The sequence below is a fragment of the Periplaneta americana genome, chromosome 6 (genome assembly GCF_040183065.1).
Source record: "Periplaneta americana isolate PAMFEO1 chromosome 6, P.americana_PAMFEO1_priV1, whole genome shotgun sequence".
Lineage (NCBI taxonomy): Eukaryota > Metazoa > Arthropoda > Insecta > Blattodea > Blattidae > Periplaneta > Periplaneta americana.
The window spans coordinates 10,687,814-10,701,928 of record NC_091122.1 but is presented as its reverse complement, the minus strand read 5'-3'; the positions used below and the strand labels follow the sequence as shown (position 1 = coordinate 10,701,928).

Genomic DNA, 14,115 nt, shown 5'->3' with positions numbered 1-14,115 from the left:
CCCAACTAACACTCTATATGCATTTCTGGATTCGCCCATACGTGCTACATGCCCTGTCCATCTCAAACGTCTGGATTTAATGTTCCTAATTATGTCAGGTGAAGAATACAATGCGTGCAGTTCTGTATTGTGTAACTTTCTCCATTCTCCTGTAACTTCATCCCTCCTAGCCCATATAGATTCCTAAGCATCTTATTCTCAAACACCCTTAATCTCTGTTCCTCTCTCAGAGTAAGAGTCCAAGTTTCACAACCATACAGAACAACCGGTAATATAACTGTTTTATAAATTCTAAGTTTCAGATTTTTTGACAGCAGACTAGATGATAAAAGCTTCTCAACCGAATAATAACAGGCATTTCCCATATTTATTCTGTGTTTAATTTCCTCCCGAGTATCATTTATATTTGTTACTCTTGCTCCAAGATATTTGAACTTCTCCACCTCTTCAAAAGATAAATCTCCAATTTTTATATTTCCATTTCGTACAAACTTCTTGTCACGAGACATAATCATATACTTCGTCTTTTCGGGATTTACTTCCAAACCTATCTCTTTACTTCCTTCCAGTAAAATTCCCGTGTTTTCCCTAATCGTTTGTGGATTTTCTCCTAACATATTCACGTCATACACATAGACAAGCAGCTGATGTAACCCGTTCAATTCCAAACCCTCTCTGTTATCCTGGACTTTCCTAATGGCATACTCTAGAGCGAAGTTAAAAAGTAAAGGTGATAGTGCATCTCCTTGCTTTAGCCCACAATGAATTGGAAACGCATCTGACAGAAACTGACTTATACGGACTCTGCTGTAAGTTTCACTGAGACACATTTTAATTAATCGAACTAGTTTCTTGGGAATACCAAATTCAATAAGAATATCATATATAATTCATTTGTAAATGTTTTTTTTTAACATTGTTAGGTAGCGGTTGGAAACTTACAGTGCCGAATATAAGAATGTAGGATTGTACGTAAAAAAATTTCCGCCTCCTTATATCATATTTTACAAAGTTATGTTTACCGCATATGCAAAAGTCAGCAATAAACTATTGCACGCGACCATTTAATAGACAAGGCCAACTGCTCAGAGTTTCTATGGTAACCGATTCACAAGGAAAATAGCCCTCTAAATTTTGTTTTTGTGTTATACTAATATTACAATGTGTTACACTATGTTTGACTAATATATTGCGTTATATTACAAGTGATCCGTGTGTTGGGTAGCCGTTCCATGTGCCCATAATTTATTAAACGCCTCGTGGTAGAAGCAGGTTTCTGGACGGGGTCCATTCTGCGGTCCTTCGCAAGAATCTCTCAGTTCTCCTTGCGTGCAATTCTATTCTGATGCTGCATCCATAACCTTTCCAAATCGGGTTCCCTCCCACGTGCATCAAATTAAGCATTGTTACTCATCAAACTTGTAGAAAATATGACTGTCGCCCTAGACGTGCGATGCGGTGTAAAAGTATTTATATATTGCGACTAATGGTTTCATTCAGAGGTTTTAGTGACTGTGTCTATATGTATGTATCTATGCGTTTGTATACCGGGTGAACCGTAAGTTCTATAATTCATTTTAGCGTGTGATTTCTTTAGTAAAGAGCCATAAAACATCGAGTACCATTTGTGTTGTGTGTCAAACTCAGGATAGGAGAGAAAGGTCAGAGGGAAGTGAAATAGCGAGAGGAGTACAAGAGTCCCTTTGTCACCTACCCTGTTCAACACCTACTTGTGGGATTTAGTGAAGAACTGTTTTCACAACATGGGAGAGGTGATAGTAGGAGGAAGAAGAATAAAATGCGTAAGATTTGCTGATGATATGGCGTTGTTAGCAGAAGAGATGATAATAAGGGATATGCTACTGGAGCTAAATGACAGCTGTGAGAAATATGGGATGAATAATTTCGAGGGAAAATTGTTCCGGGGCCGGGCATCGAACCCGGGACCTTTGGTTGAACGTACCAACGCTCTACCAACTGAGCTACCCGGGAACTCTACCAGACACCGATCCAATTTTTCCCTCTATATCCACAGATCTCAAAGTGGGGTAGCTCAGTTGGTAGAGCGTTGGTACGTTTAACCAAAGGTCCCGGGTTCGATGCCGGGCCCCGGAACAAATTTTCCCTCGAAATTATTCAAATCAACTTTACAGGGAGTTATACCTGAAAGCTTGATTTGCATAATACACGTCATTGTACGTTACAGAAAACCACAATTTAAGTCACACAGAGTTAGTGTGCACTCAATGTTGGTTGCTTGACGGTTGTAGACAACAATAACAAAATGCAAAATGAATGTCATCAGAATGTGCCGTTTATTGTGGTGCCCCATTCATCTTGTGCATTAACTTACACAAAACGAAAGACGACTGATGTCCCTACACGTCGTGTGTTGTGTGTTTGCTGTCTTAACATGTAAACAAACCACAACAACTGTCGACGCCACAATCCACGTACAGTGGCCTGCACGTTCTCCGGACCTCTTGCCACTCGACTTCTTCCTGTGGGGAACTGTAAAGGACAGTGTGTACCAGAACATTCTGACAACACCAGACGACATGCAGCAACGCATTCGACAGACTTGCGTGTCCATTCATCCAGCAACATGCCGGGCAGTCGTACGGTCTTTCGGGGAACGCCTTCGAATGTGCATTAATGTGAATGGTCACCATTTGGAACATCTTCTGTGACCCTAAAAGCATAACGTTATCACATTGGAAGTAGGCTTTTGTTTCGTTTTGTTGTTATTGATTAGGAAGGTGACATTGTGATACATTTTTGAACTCGTCTTAATGTGTGCAATCAATGCAACATGATTAAAGTATGTATTGTTATTTTAAAAATTGATGACGTCACGTGTATCTTGTACCATAATGTAGTTACATGCACCAAATCTCCACACTCATGTTAGCCCCTCGTTCTAACATAACGCTCGAAAACAAAAATTCCAATACCTAGCCAAACAAAAATGTTATAGGTGCACAAGATAAATGGAACACCCTGTATGTGTGTACGTCTAATTACATGCATGTATGAGCGTATGAATCATATACCTACGAAAACTAAAGTAGGTATGTTGCTACTATATCATATTAGGAATTCTTTTCGAAACATCTATAGATATATATATATATATATATATATATATAATTTGAACTGGTAATGGAAATTACGGGAAAACGGCTGGACGGATTTTAATGAGTGACCCCTCATTTTCATGCCTGGCATCCAAAGTTTTTCGGAAAAATAGTAGTTTTCAGTGAAATGTCAATTTTCCTACATAATTTTCCTATTTTCCAAAATCCATCTGTTGTCAGTTTTGAGAACTAATTTTATTGAATCACTGCCGACTTGATTGAATTTCAGAACAAAACACACACTGCAATAAGGAATAGGCTATTACACGAAGGCCATGACCTGCAGGATTGCCGACATATTTAGAGCTCAATTCAATTTGTTATTAAAAACTGATTCTGCAGTGTATAATAATTTTCTGAGTACAGCTGTGTATTGGATATTCAAATCTACGAAACTTGAGGTGGTTTGATGACATTATTATCATTAGAAATTAAATATTATTATCTGTTAATATCATGATGCATCTATTTTTCATTAATTGTACATAATATTTATGCTATATTGATGACATGAAAGTGAAACGTTTTGTGGTTATGTAAGTAAATGTAGAGAATAATCTTAATTTAGATCTTCATTTCTATAATGTACTGATTGGCGGCTATATATAACTACAAAACTTAAATAAGATAATAATATTGTTATTAAAATCAAATATTTTTATATTTAACTCAGTGGGGTTGGGTCTTTTTCATATACTTAATGGCGGTGTAGTGTGGATATTGATATGTGTCATTGTCTTCAATATTGACTCGAGAGAGGGCAAAAATTACAGTTCCTAAAGAAAGATCAAAAGGTATTACTTACTGATAAAATAAGAGGCCTAGAAAATTTTGTAGTCTCCAGATCATTTCAGCAAGATTAGTAGGATAATAGTAACATACGTTACAAGAGCGGTATGTTGACGTTTTCATGGTCGAGGAAAATATTGAAAAAGCGAAACGTAGTTGAGCGTTTTTAATTTCTGAGAACATTAAAACAAACATACCGCTCGTGTATCGTACATTATTTTGTGCGAAGATCGTTTATTACATACCTGAAAGACGAATTTCTAATTAGTTGCAATGAAATCTCCATGTTGGTTTCTGTTTAATGACGGCAACTTCGGAAAACCAAAATATCTTTCTTCAACATTGTTGCTATAAAATGGTTTCTGTGTTTACTATACTCCAGCAGGCCGTGATATACGTCTGTCTTTTTTTTCCCCCAGTCTATAAATGCGAGCTTAAAACAAACGTTAAGGTTATGTAATGATTTATTTTTCATTTTAATATTTTAACAATATTATTTATATAACATATTGCAGTAATAACATCGGCATCTGGAATCTTGCTGATTTTTTCACGGCTTCCTTAATGGTACTTATATATATTATTTTAATGTACCGAAGTACATATGATATTTCCATGCAGATATTCTGTGTCATCATACGATGAAAGAGTAATGGAACAGAGAAAAATTCTCTCCGGCGCCGGGATTTGAACCCGGGTTTTCAGCTCTACGTGCTGATGCTTTATCCACTAAGCCACACCGGATACAACTCCGACGCCGGTCGGAATCGTCTCAGATTAAGCTCCAACTCTTGGGTTCCCTCTAGTGGCCACCCTCTGCACTACGTCATAGATGTCTATGAACGCAGGACCGAAGTCCACACATGTGCTGAGGTGCACTCGATATGAGTGACTAGTTGGCCGGGATCCGACGGAATAAGCGCCGTCTTAAATCACGAAGTGATTTACGCATATCATATATATATATTATTTTAATGTACCGAAGTACATATGATATCTCCATGCAGATATTCTGTGTCATCATACGATGAAAGAGTAATGGAACAGAGAAAAATTCTCTCCGGCGCTTATTCCGTCGGATCCCGGCCAACTAGTCACTCATATCGAGTGCATCTCAGCACATGTGTGGACTTCGGTCCTGCGTTCATAGACATCTATGACGTAGTGCAGAGGGCGGCCACTAGAGGGAACCCAAGAGTTGGAGCTTAATCTGAGACGATTCTGACCGGCGTCGGAGTTGTATCCGGTGTGGCTTAGTGGATAAAGCATTAGCACGTAGAGCTGAAAACCCGGGTTCAAATCCCGGCGCCGGAGAGAATTTTTCTCTGTTCCATTACTCTTTCATCGTATTAATGTTACTTGTATCAGGAATGCAATAAGTTTCGTGGAGTAGTAGACGTTACTTAATTTTTGCAAATATTTAAAAACAATAATTAACATTGCAATTTAGGTGAAATTGCAGTGGTAAGTTTCCAATTTATAATTAGTACTATGTTAAACGTGTCTAAAAATAATACGTTAAAAGCCTAAAGCAGTAAAATGAATGTCGCGCTTAAGCGGTAAGAAGAGGGAAATTGTTATGTGTGTTACGTTGGGAATACTGAATGTGGTATTTCACACTTACCGCGTATTGGTTCTGTGCGGAAAACAAGTAAATACGCACGATCTCGCACAAAATGATTTTACGCTCTACATTTCAAGTTCTACATGCAGCAGCTATACGAAAATGCTATTGTTCGAAAGCTTAGCAAACCTGACATTTTTTTAACTTTCGCCTACAATCCACAATGACCTGAAATAGCTACTGCTATCATCCTGACATTGATACTTGCGTTTTCGCGTTGAAACTCAAAAACTGAAGTTGGATAGGTTCAAGAAAAAGTATTTGGCCTAAAAAAAATCCATTCAGAGGGAGTATGTTTCATTATTATGGAAGCAAATAACTTTCAGAAAGACAAGTATTCTTCATTGAAAATAAATCTGAAAAAAACTTTATTAGAACGTCTAACGAACTTAGTTTGCAGCATTTGCTGCACAAGCCACTAGTCTTATTTATAAATCGATGTTCTATATCATGAAGAAATTAAGAAAAAATGATAATGGCCGAATCGCGAGGCCTGCGTTTCGAGCCCCGGGGCTGCTGCCATAGCATCGCGTACCTCTGCGGTCTCAGGTGATGACCGTGATCCCGCCTGACTTGGCCAGCAGCCCGCCACTCCAACAATGAGGCTGGGATGCCTGGAACGCATCTGGAGGCAGCGGTACAGTACATTACCTCCGTGAGGTTCGAGGACAGGTGGCGCCGGACCACGGGTTGAAATTGGAGTTATAATTAACGTGGAAGGGGGCGAATATTTGGAAGAAATAACCGAAATTCCTGCCCGGCTTGCCAAATTAATCTGTGGGATAATGGCCATAACTTATTTACAGAACCAGGGCGCCTTGTTCATTTGTTCACCTCGACGCTGATGTATCCTAGCAACGACGTACAGACGATGTTATGTTACGTAAATAGGTTGAGAGAAACTCGCTTTTGTTTTTAACAAGTTTCTGAGAAATGACACATATGTCTGTGAGCCTGTTTGTGGGAAATTTAATGCTTCTCAGATTAGCTTGTGAGCATTTATAGTTTTCTTTTGTTTCCATAGAAAATTATTAACGCATATCTTGTATTGGTAGTCCCTTACCAGAGCATTTCTACTCTAACATTTTATAAAGTGTAAAAGTGAAAGATTACGATGCTGCAATAACTAAATTCAGAAATTCTTGACGGTAGTAACACGTTTTATTGTTATCCCTGTAAATGAGAAATTGGTTTTTGTGATTAAGATATCGCCGAAAAAAAATAACAAAAGTGTATTTTATATTATGCAATACGAAATAACAACTACAGTAAAGACCAGATTGTCTCAAACAGGTATCACAATGTTAATATATTGTGATGTATGATTTGAAAATGCTGCCTCATGTAAAATTATTCGCATGCAACTGAATTTAAAACGTTTAATGAACACCGGCGATAGCGAGGGTTTGAGACCTGAGGCTGCACTCGAGCTTGTGTTCGAATTCTCAAGAAATAAAGACGTTTCACGTAATACAAGGGATTGTAGTAGTAGTAATGATGGTAGCAGCATTTTTACTTGTAATAGCAGCAGTGGTAGTTCTGGCAGCAGTAGTAGCGGTAGTTGTAATGGCATTAGTAGCAGTGGTAGTTGTAATTGTATTAGCAGCAGCGGTAGTTGTGATGGTAGTAGTAGCAGCGATAGTTGTGGCAGCAGTAGTAGAGGTAGTTGTTTTGGTAGTAGTAGCAGCGGTATTGTAGCAGTAGTAGCGGTAGTTGTGATGGTAGTAGCAGCAGCGGTAGTTGTGGCAGCGGTAGTAGCGGTAGTTGTAATGGTAGTAGCAGCAGCGGTAGTTGTGGCAGCAGTAGTAGCGCTAGTTGTGATGGTAGTAGCAGCAGCGGTAGTTGTGGCAGCGGTAGTAGCGGTAGTTGTGATGGTAGTAGCAGCAGCGGTAGTTGTGGCAGCGGTAGTAGCGGTAGTTGTAATGGTAGTAGCAGCGGTAGTTGTGATGGTAGTAGCAGCAGCGGTAGTTGTGATGGTAGTAGCAGCAGCGGTAGTTGTAGCAGCGGTAGTAGCGGTAGTTGTGATGGTAGTAGCAGCAGCGGTAGTTGTGATGGTAGTAGCAGCAGCGGTAGTTGTGGCAGCAGTAGTAGCGGTAGTTGTAATGGTAGTAGCAGCGGTAGTTGTAGCAGCGGTAGTTGTGATGGTAGTAGCAGCAGCGGTAGTTGTGATGGTAGTAGCAGCAGCGGTAGTTGTAGCAGCGGTAGTAGCGGTAGTTGTGATGGTAGTAGCAGCAGCGGTAGTTGTGATGGTAGTAGCAGCAGCGGTAGTTGTGGCAGCGGTAGTAGCAATGGTAGTAGCAGCAGCGGTAGTAACGGTAGTTGTGATGGTAGTAGCAGCAGCGGTAGTTGTAATTGTAGTTGCAGCGGCGGTAGTTGTGGCAGCAGTAGTAGCGGTAGTTGTGATGGTAGTAGCAGCGGTAGTTGTGATTGTAGTAGCAGCAGCGGTAGTTGTAATTGTAGTTGCAGCAGCGGTAGTTGTGGCAGCGGTAGTAGCGGTAGTTGTGATGGTAGTAGCAGCAGCGGTAGTTGTAATTGTAGTTGCAGCAGCGGTAGTTGTGGCAGCAGTAGTAGCGGTAGTTGTAATGGTAGTAGCAGCGGTAGTTGTAATTGTAGTTGCAGCAGCGGTAGTTGTGGCAGCAGTAGTAGCGGTAGTTATAATGGTAGTAGCAGCGGTAGTTGTGATTGTAGTAGCAGCAGCGGTAGTTGTAATTGTAGTTGCAGCAGCGGTAGTTGTGGCAGCAGTAGTAGCGGTAGTTGTGATGGTAGTTGCAGCAGCGGTAGTTGTGGCAGCGGTAGTAGCGGTAGTTGTAATTTTAGCAGCAGCGGTAGTTGTGATTGTAGTAGTAGCAACGGTAGTTTTGGCAGCGGAAGTAGCGGTAGTTGTGCAGGTAGTGGCAGTAGTACTTCTATTATCGGTAGCAGTACTAGTTGTAGTAAGCTAGTAGCAATTTTATTAGTAGTATTAGCAGCAGTAGCAGCATTAATAGTAATAGTTATTCTACGTCGAAATTCACAGTGAGCTAGAAATTTCTAACAAATTTTACCCGGAGCCGTATGTTACGGACGTCTTTTATGTATCGTAAATATACGACACAGAACTCACAGCTCACTGTCTTCCTGGAAGATGCCGTACTAAAAAATCTTACCACCTTCTACCGGATTTGAACCCCGTATCCAGCGTGTAGCATTGCAACCACCAAACCACCATTGAGAACAACCTGTCGGGAGACGAACTGCGATTTCTTAGCGAAGAAACGTTAAGAATTGGAGTTTCATTATGTTACACCAATGTCGCAGTCGTTCTTCATCTAAAAGACAGTGAAATAATATATCTGTCATCGCTGAAATAAATACTACTGCAATTATGGGAGATGTATTCCAGCTCGTTTGTCGAGCTTGTGACAACTCAGGTTTTATTATTTGAGTCGAGTTGGTGCAGGTTATGTGGCAACACTGCTCCCCACAGGAAGTGGTCACCAGCCTCCTCTCCTCTTGCATTATATATCCTGAGAATAAAATCCTCGCTCAGGAAGAAATGCAAACGACCTGGCAGTGCGTACAAACACGCCTTTTCATTCTCTTCTGTCCATTGTGTGCTTCTTTTCAGGTTTCGTTATTTTTCCCAAGATATTTGTTTACTTCCTCCGCATGACCATGTTCAGTGCTGCCAACATTTGTTCATATAAAATCTGTACGCTCCAGTGAGTTTTTGTAGCCTACTAATGACGTTTTATTTTAACGTATCATTTAATAATACGATTACAGGGGTTAAAAATGAATGCTACACATTAATTTATGACAAATGACAATAGAAACAATCACAACAGTAAATAATTCAGGCCTACTGATAAATACCCGAAGATCCTACACACACGATCGCACTTCAGATGTTTATAAATTAACTTAACAAAAGGAAAATCGCCTGATAATTCCATGGCAACAGGAACTCTAGTCATACCAGAAAAAAACAACAGTTTGTTTTCTAGTATACACAGTAATACCACAGTCTAGTATATACAGTCCCGAAGCTTGAGTTTTGAGGATGCTAGGAACAATTGACTGTGCCGGTACTAATTCATATTGTCTGAAATGAGGCGATATTAGCGATCCTAGTGGTTAGCAACTGTCTATGGATGCGTATTTACTACGTATTGAGCTTCGTGACTGTATATACTAGACTGTGATGATACCAGTAGGCTGTCTTCATAATACGGTATATAAAGATTAGAAGAAATAAAGTACTCTAATACAATAAAATAGATATTAATTGACTTGCTAAGATTCTATTTCACTAATGTTACCTTCACCAAAATGTTTGCACGGAGCCGCCATTTTCAGTCTACTATCTATGCGGAAAACAAATTACGATCGCAAAATATGTATTATAGTGCCGTAAAGAATTTGCAGTTTGAAATGTTGGCAAACAAGGAAACAAATCCTAGGGTAGTGATAAAAACAAACAAATGCTGGGGTAGTGATAAAAACAAACAAATGCTAGGGTAGTGATAAAAACAAACAAATCCTAGGGTAGTGATAAAAACAAACAAATGCTAGGGAAGCGATAAAATTAAACAAATACTAGGGTAGTGATAAAAACAAACAAATGCTGGGGTAGTGATAAAAACAAACAAATGCTAGGGTAGTGATAAAAACAAACAAATGCTAGGGAAGCGATAAAATTAAACAAATACTAGGGTAATGATAAAAACAAACAAATGCTAGGGTAGTGATAAAAACAAACAAATGCTAGGGAAGCGATAAAATTAAACAAATGCTAGGGTAGTCATAAAATTAAACAAATGATAGGGAAGCGATAAAAACAAACAAATGCTAGGGAATCGATAAAATTCAACAAATGCTAGGGTAGTGATAAAAACAAACAAATGCTAGGGTAGTGATAAAAACAAACAAATGCTAGGGGAGCGATAAAATTAAACAAATGCTAGGGAAGCGATGAAATTAAACAAATGCTAGGGTAGTGATAAAATTAAAGAAATGCTAGGGAAGCGATAAAATTAAACAAATGCTAGAGAAGCGATAAAATTAAACAAATGCTAGGGATGCGATAAAATTAAACAAATGCTAGGGAAGCGATAAAATTAAACAAATGCTAGGGAAGCGATAAAATTAAACAAATGCTAGGGAAGCAATAAAATTAAACAAATGCTAGGGTAGTGATAAAAACAAACAAATGCTAGGGAAGCGATAAAATTAAACAAATTCTAGGGTAGTGATAAAAACAAATGCTAGTGAAGCGATAAAAACAAACAAATGCTAGGGTTGTGATAAATGCAAACAAATGCTAGGGAAGCGATGAAATTAAACAAATGCTAGGGGAGCGATAAAATTAAACAAATGCTAGGGAAGCGATGAAATTAAACAAATGCTAGGGTAGTGATAAAAGTAAACAAATGCTAGGGAAGCGATAAAATTTAACAAATGCTAGGGTAGTGATAAAAACAAATGCTAGTGAAGCGATAAAAGTAAACAAATGCTAGGGATGCGATAAAATTTAACAAATGCTAGGGTAGTGATAAAAACAAATGCTAGTGAAGCGATAAAAAACAAATGGTAGGGTTGTGATAAATGCAAACAAATGCTAGGGAAGCGATAAAATTAAACAAATGCTAGGGAAGCGATGAAATTGTGCGATAAGCAGCCATGATTGGTTGAAAGACGTCCTTTCATACCGTTTTATTGGTCAAAAGTAGTTTGACGTAGTAAAAGTGTAATAGTCTCCATACTGACACTTCCATTACTTCCAAGTCTTGCAGATTTGATAGTTTCTTTAAAAATGTTGCCTGTCTACGTGGGCGTAATAAGTGTGGACCTAACGTAATTAAAAAACGCATTTTATTAAGTGCCCGTGACGGCTCCAGACGTCATATGTTATGAAATTCTCACTTTTCGTCGCCGGTAGCGAGAAGTCCCGGGTGACAGCTTGAGAAATGTCGGCGTCACCTTGTGACAGCGCGGAATTGAGAGTCGACAGGGCGGCCGTTCATTACGTGGTGTGACAGACTTCAAAGTAACGGACAGACGGAGCAGGTCAACATATTTAACTAATGAATGTTGGGTTCGAGTTCAGTCCCCTCACGTAGCGTTAAAAATACTATACGGACCGTGAATTCCTTCTCACTGAGATTTGGTGATTCTTCGTTGTGGATTGATTCAAGCATTAAGGGTACAAATGCGTAACAGATATGAAAACGTAGATTCCGAAGTCTTCTAGGCCCTTTTTCAAGTGTTTAACTTGCTTTATTCACGTTTTAATTTATCCTTTTCAAGCCTATACAGAGCTTTCATTTGAAAACTTTCCAGTCTAAACAACTAATAATTTAAATTGAATTCAATTTAAACAAAAAAACACGTAAATTTGGATATTGAGGGGGAAGTCTAAAACCTGGCTTAATTGCATTTCAGATTTCACCCACATCCGCCCCCCCACTTTGAAATTTCAAATGGCACCCCTATATTTTTGTACTTAAATATGAAAGAGCATTCAGTCGTTTATACATTCAATTAATTTGTTTTCACATATTTTGAATAATTTTGAGGGAAAAATTGCTCCGGGGCCGGGTATCGAACCCGGGACCTTTGGTTAAACGTACCAACGCTCTACCAACTGAGCTACCCGGGAACTCTACCCGACACCGATCCGGGTAGCTCAGTTGGTAGAGCGTTGGTACGTTTAACCAAAGCTCCCGGGTTTGATACCCGGCCCCGGAACAATTTTTCCCTCAAAATTATTCAAATCAACTTTCCAGGATGTTATACCTGAAAGCTTAATTTGCATAGTACACGTCACTGTTCGTTAACAGGAAACCATAATTTAAGTCATACACAGTTAGTGTGCACTCAATGTTGGTTGCTTGACGGTTGTCAGCCCACTTTGAGGTCTGTGGATATAGAGGGAAAAATTGGATCGGTGTCGGGTAGAGTTCCCGGGTAGCTCAGTGGGAGAGCGTTCGTACGTTTAACCAAAGGTCCCGGGTTCGATACCCGGCCACTGAACAATTTTTTGCTTGAAATTATTCAACTCAAAAACTACTTATTCAACATTCTGTGATGAAATTTTTTGTGTGTATTTATGCATGTCATATCTGCAATATGATGCAAGATCACTTCTCTACCTTTGATAGATTGTCTGATAAAATATAAATTCATTTTAAAAATTGTCAAATATCAGTATTTTCTTCTAACACAAAATAAACAAAAAACATTATTTATTAAGGAATGTAGTTGAAAGAGCATGATATTGTAAACGTGAGTTTCAGCAATAAAATGAAAAAAAGAGAACATGAAAAAGTTAACAAGTTTATGAGTTATGAGGGAAACGCTTCATCATTGCACAGTAAACTGCCACCATTTTGAATTAAAAAAAATGATATAAATAATTTTTTTAATTGTAAAATTTTTTTTTTTTTTTCATATAGCAGGACGACACTGTTTTACACCTACCAATTTTCATTATTGTACAAGATACAGTAATGGAGTAAAAAATGTTGAATATTTCCAAAACTTTTACTGCTGTAAGCTGTACCTAACCCCTTAAGTTAACCAACACAAGAAAAATTATCGTCTCTTCATTTAAGGGGAGAGGATGGTATTTTTGGTGAAAAAAGAGTAAATTTAAAACAAAAAATTCTTTAAAATACTCTGTGATATGTGTGGATTGCATAGCATAACATTTTGTGGGTATTTGTGCCCTTATCGGATGTTGAGTCGCCATTTTTAAACTTCCTGCGTTATGGATTTTTAAATCACTCGCTCACTTTTATTGTTGATTCCGGTAAATTGAATTTTCAAATTTTTTTTCTTTAAAATACCCTTTGATATGTGTGAAATGCATTGCATAACATTTTGTGGGTATTTGTGGCCTTATCGGATGTTGAGTCGCCATTTTTAAACTTCCTGCGTTATGGATTTTTAAATCACTCGCTCACTTTTATTGTTGATTCCGGTAAATTGAATTTTCAAATTTTTTTTCTTTAAAATACTCTTTGATATGTGTGAAATGCATTGCATAACATTTTGTGGGTATTTGTGGCCTTATCGGATGTTGAGTCGCCATTTTTAAACTTCCTGCGTTATGGATTTTTAAATCACTCGCTCACTTTTATTGTTGATTCCGGTAAATTGAATTTTCAAATTTTTTTTTCTTTAAAATACCCTTTGATATGTGTGAAATGCATTGCATAACATTTTTGGGTATTTGTGCCCTTATCGGATGTTGAGTCGCCATTTTTATACTTCCTGCGTTATGGATTTTTAAATCACTCGCTCACTTTTATTGTTGATTCCGGTAAATTGAATTTTCAAATTTTTTTTCTTTAAAATACCCTTTGATATGTGTGAAATGCATTGCATAACATTTTGTGGGTATTTGTGCCCTTATCGGATGTTGAGTCGCCATTTTTAAACTTCCTGCGTTATGGATTTTTAAATCACTCGCTCACTTTTATTGTTGATTCCGGTAAATTGAATTTTCAAATTTTTTTTCTTTAAAATACTCTTTGATATGTGTGAAATGCATTGCATAACATTTTGTGGGTATTTGTGGCC

General features: G+C 38.3%; 1 protein-coding gene across 1 annotated transcript in view; it reads left to right on the top strand.

Moving 5' to 3' along the window:
- LOC138700987 (serine/threonine-protein kinase 17A-like) overlaps positions 1–14,115 on the top strand; it is a 379,686-nt gene that overhangs the window by 316,213 nt on the left and 49,358 nt on the right. The gene's annotated exons all lie outside the window — the stretch shown is intronic.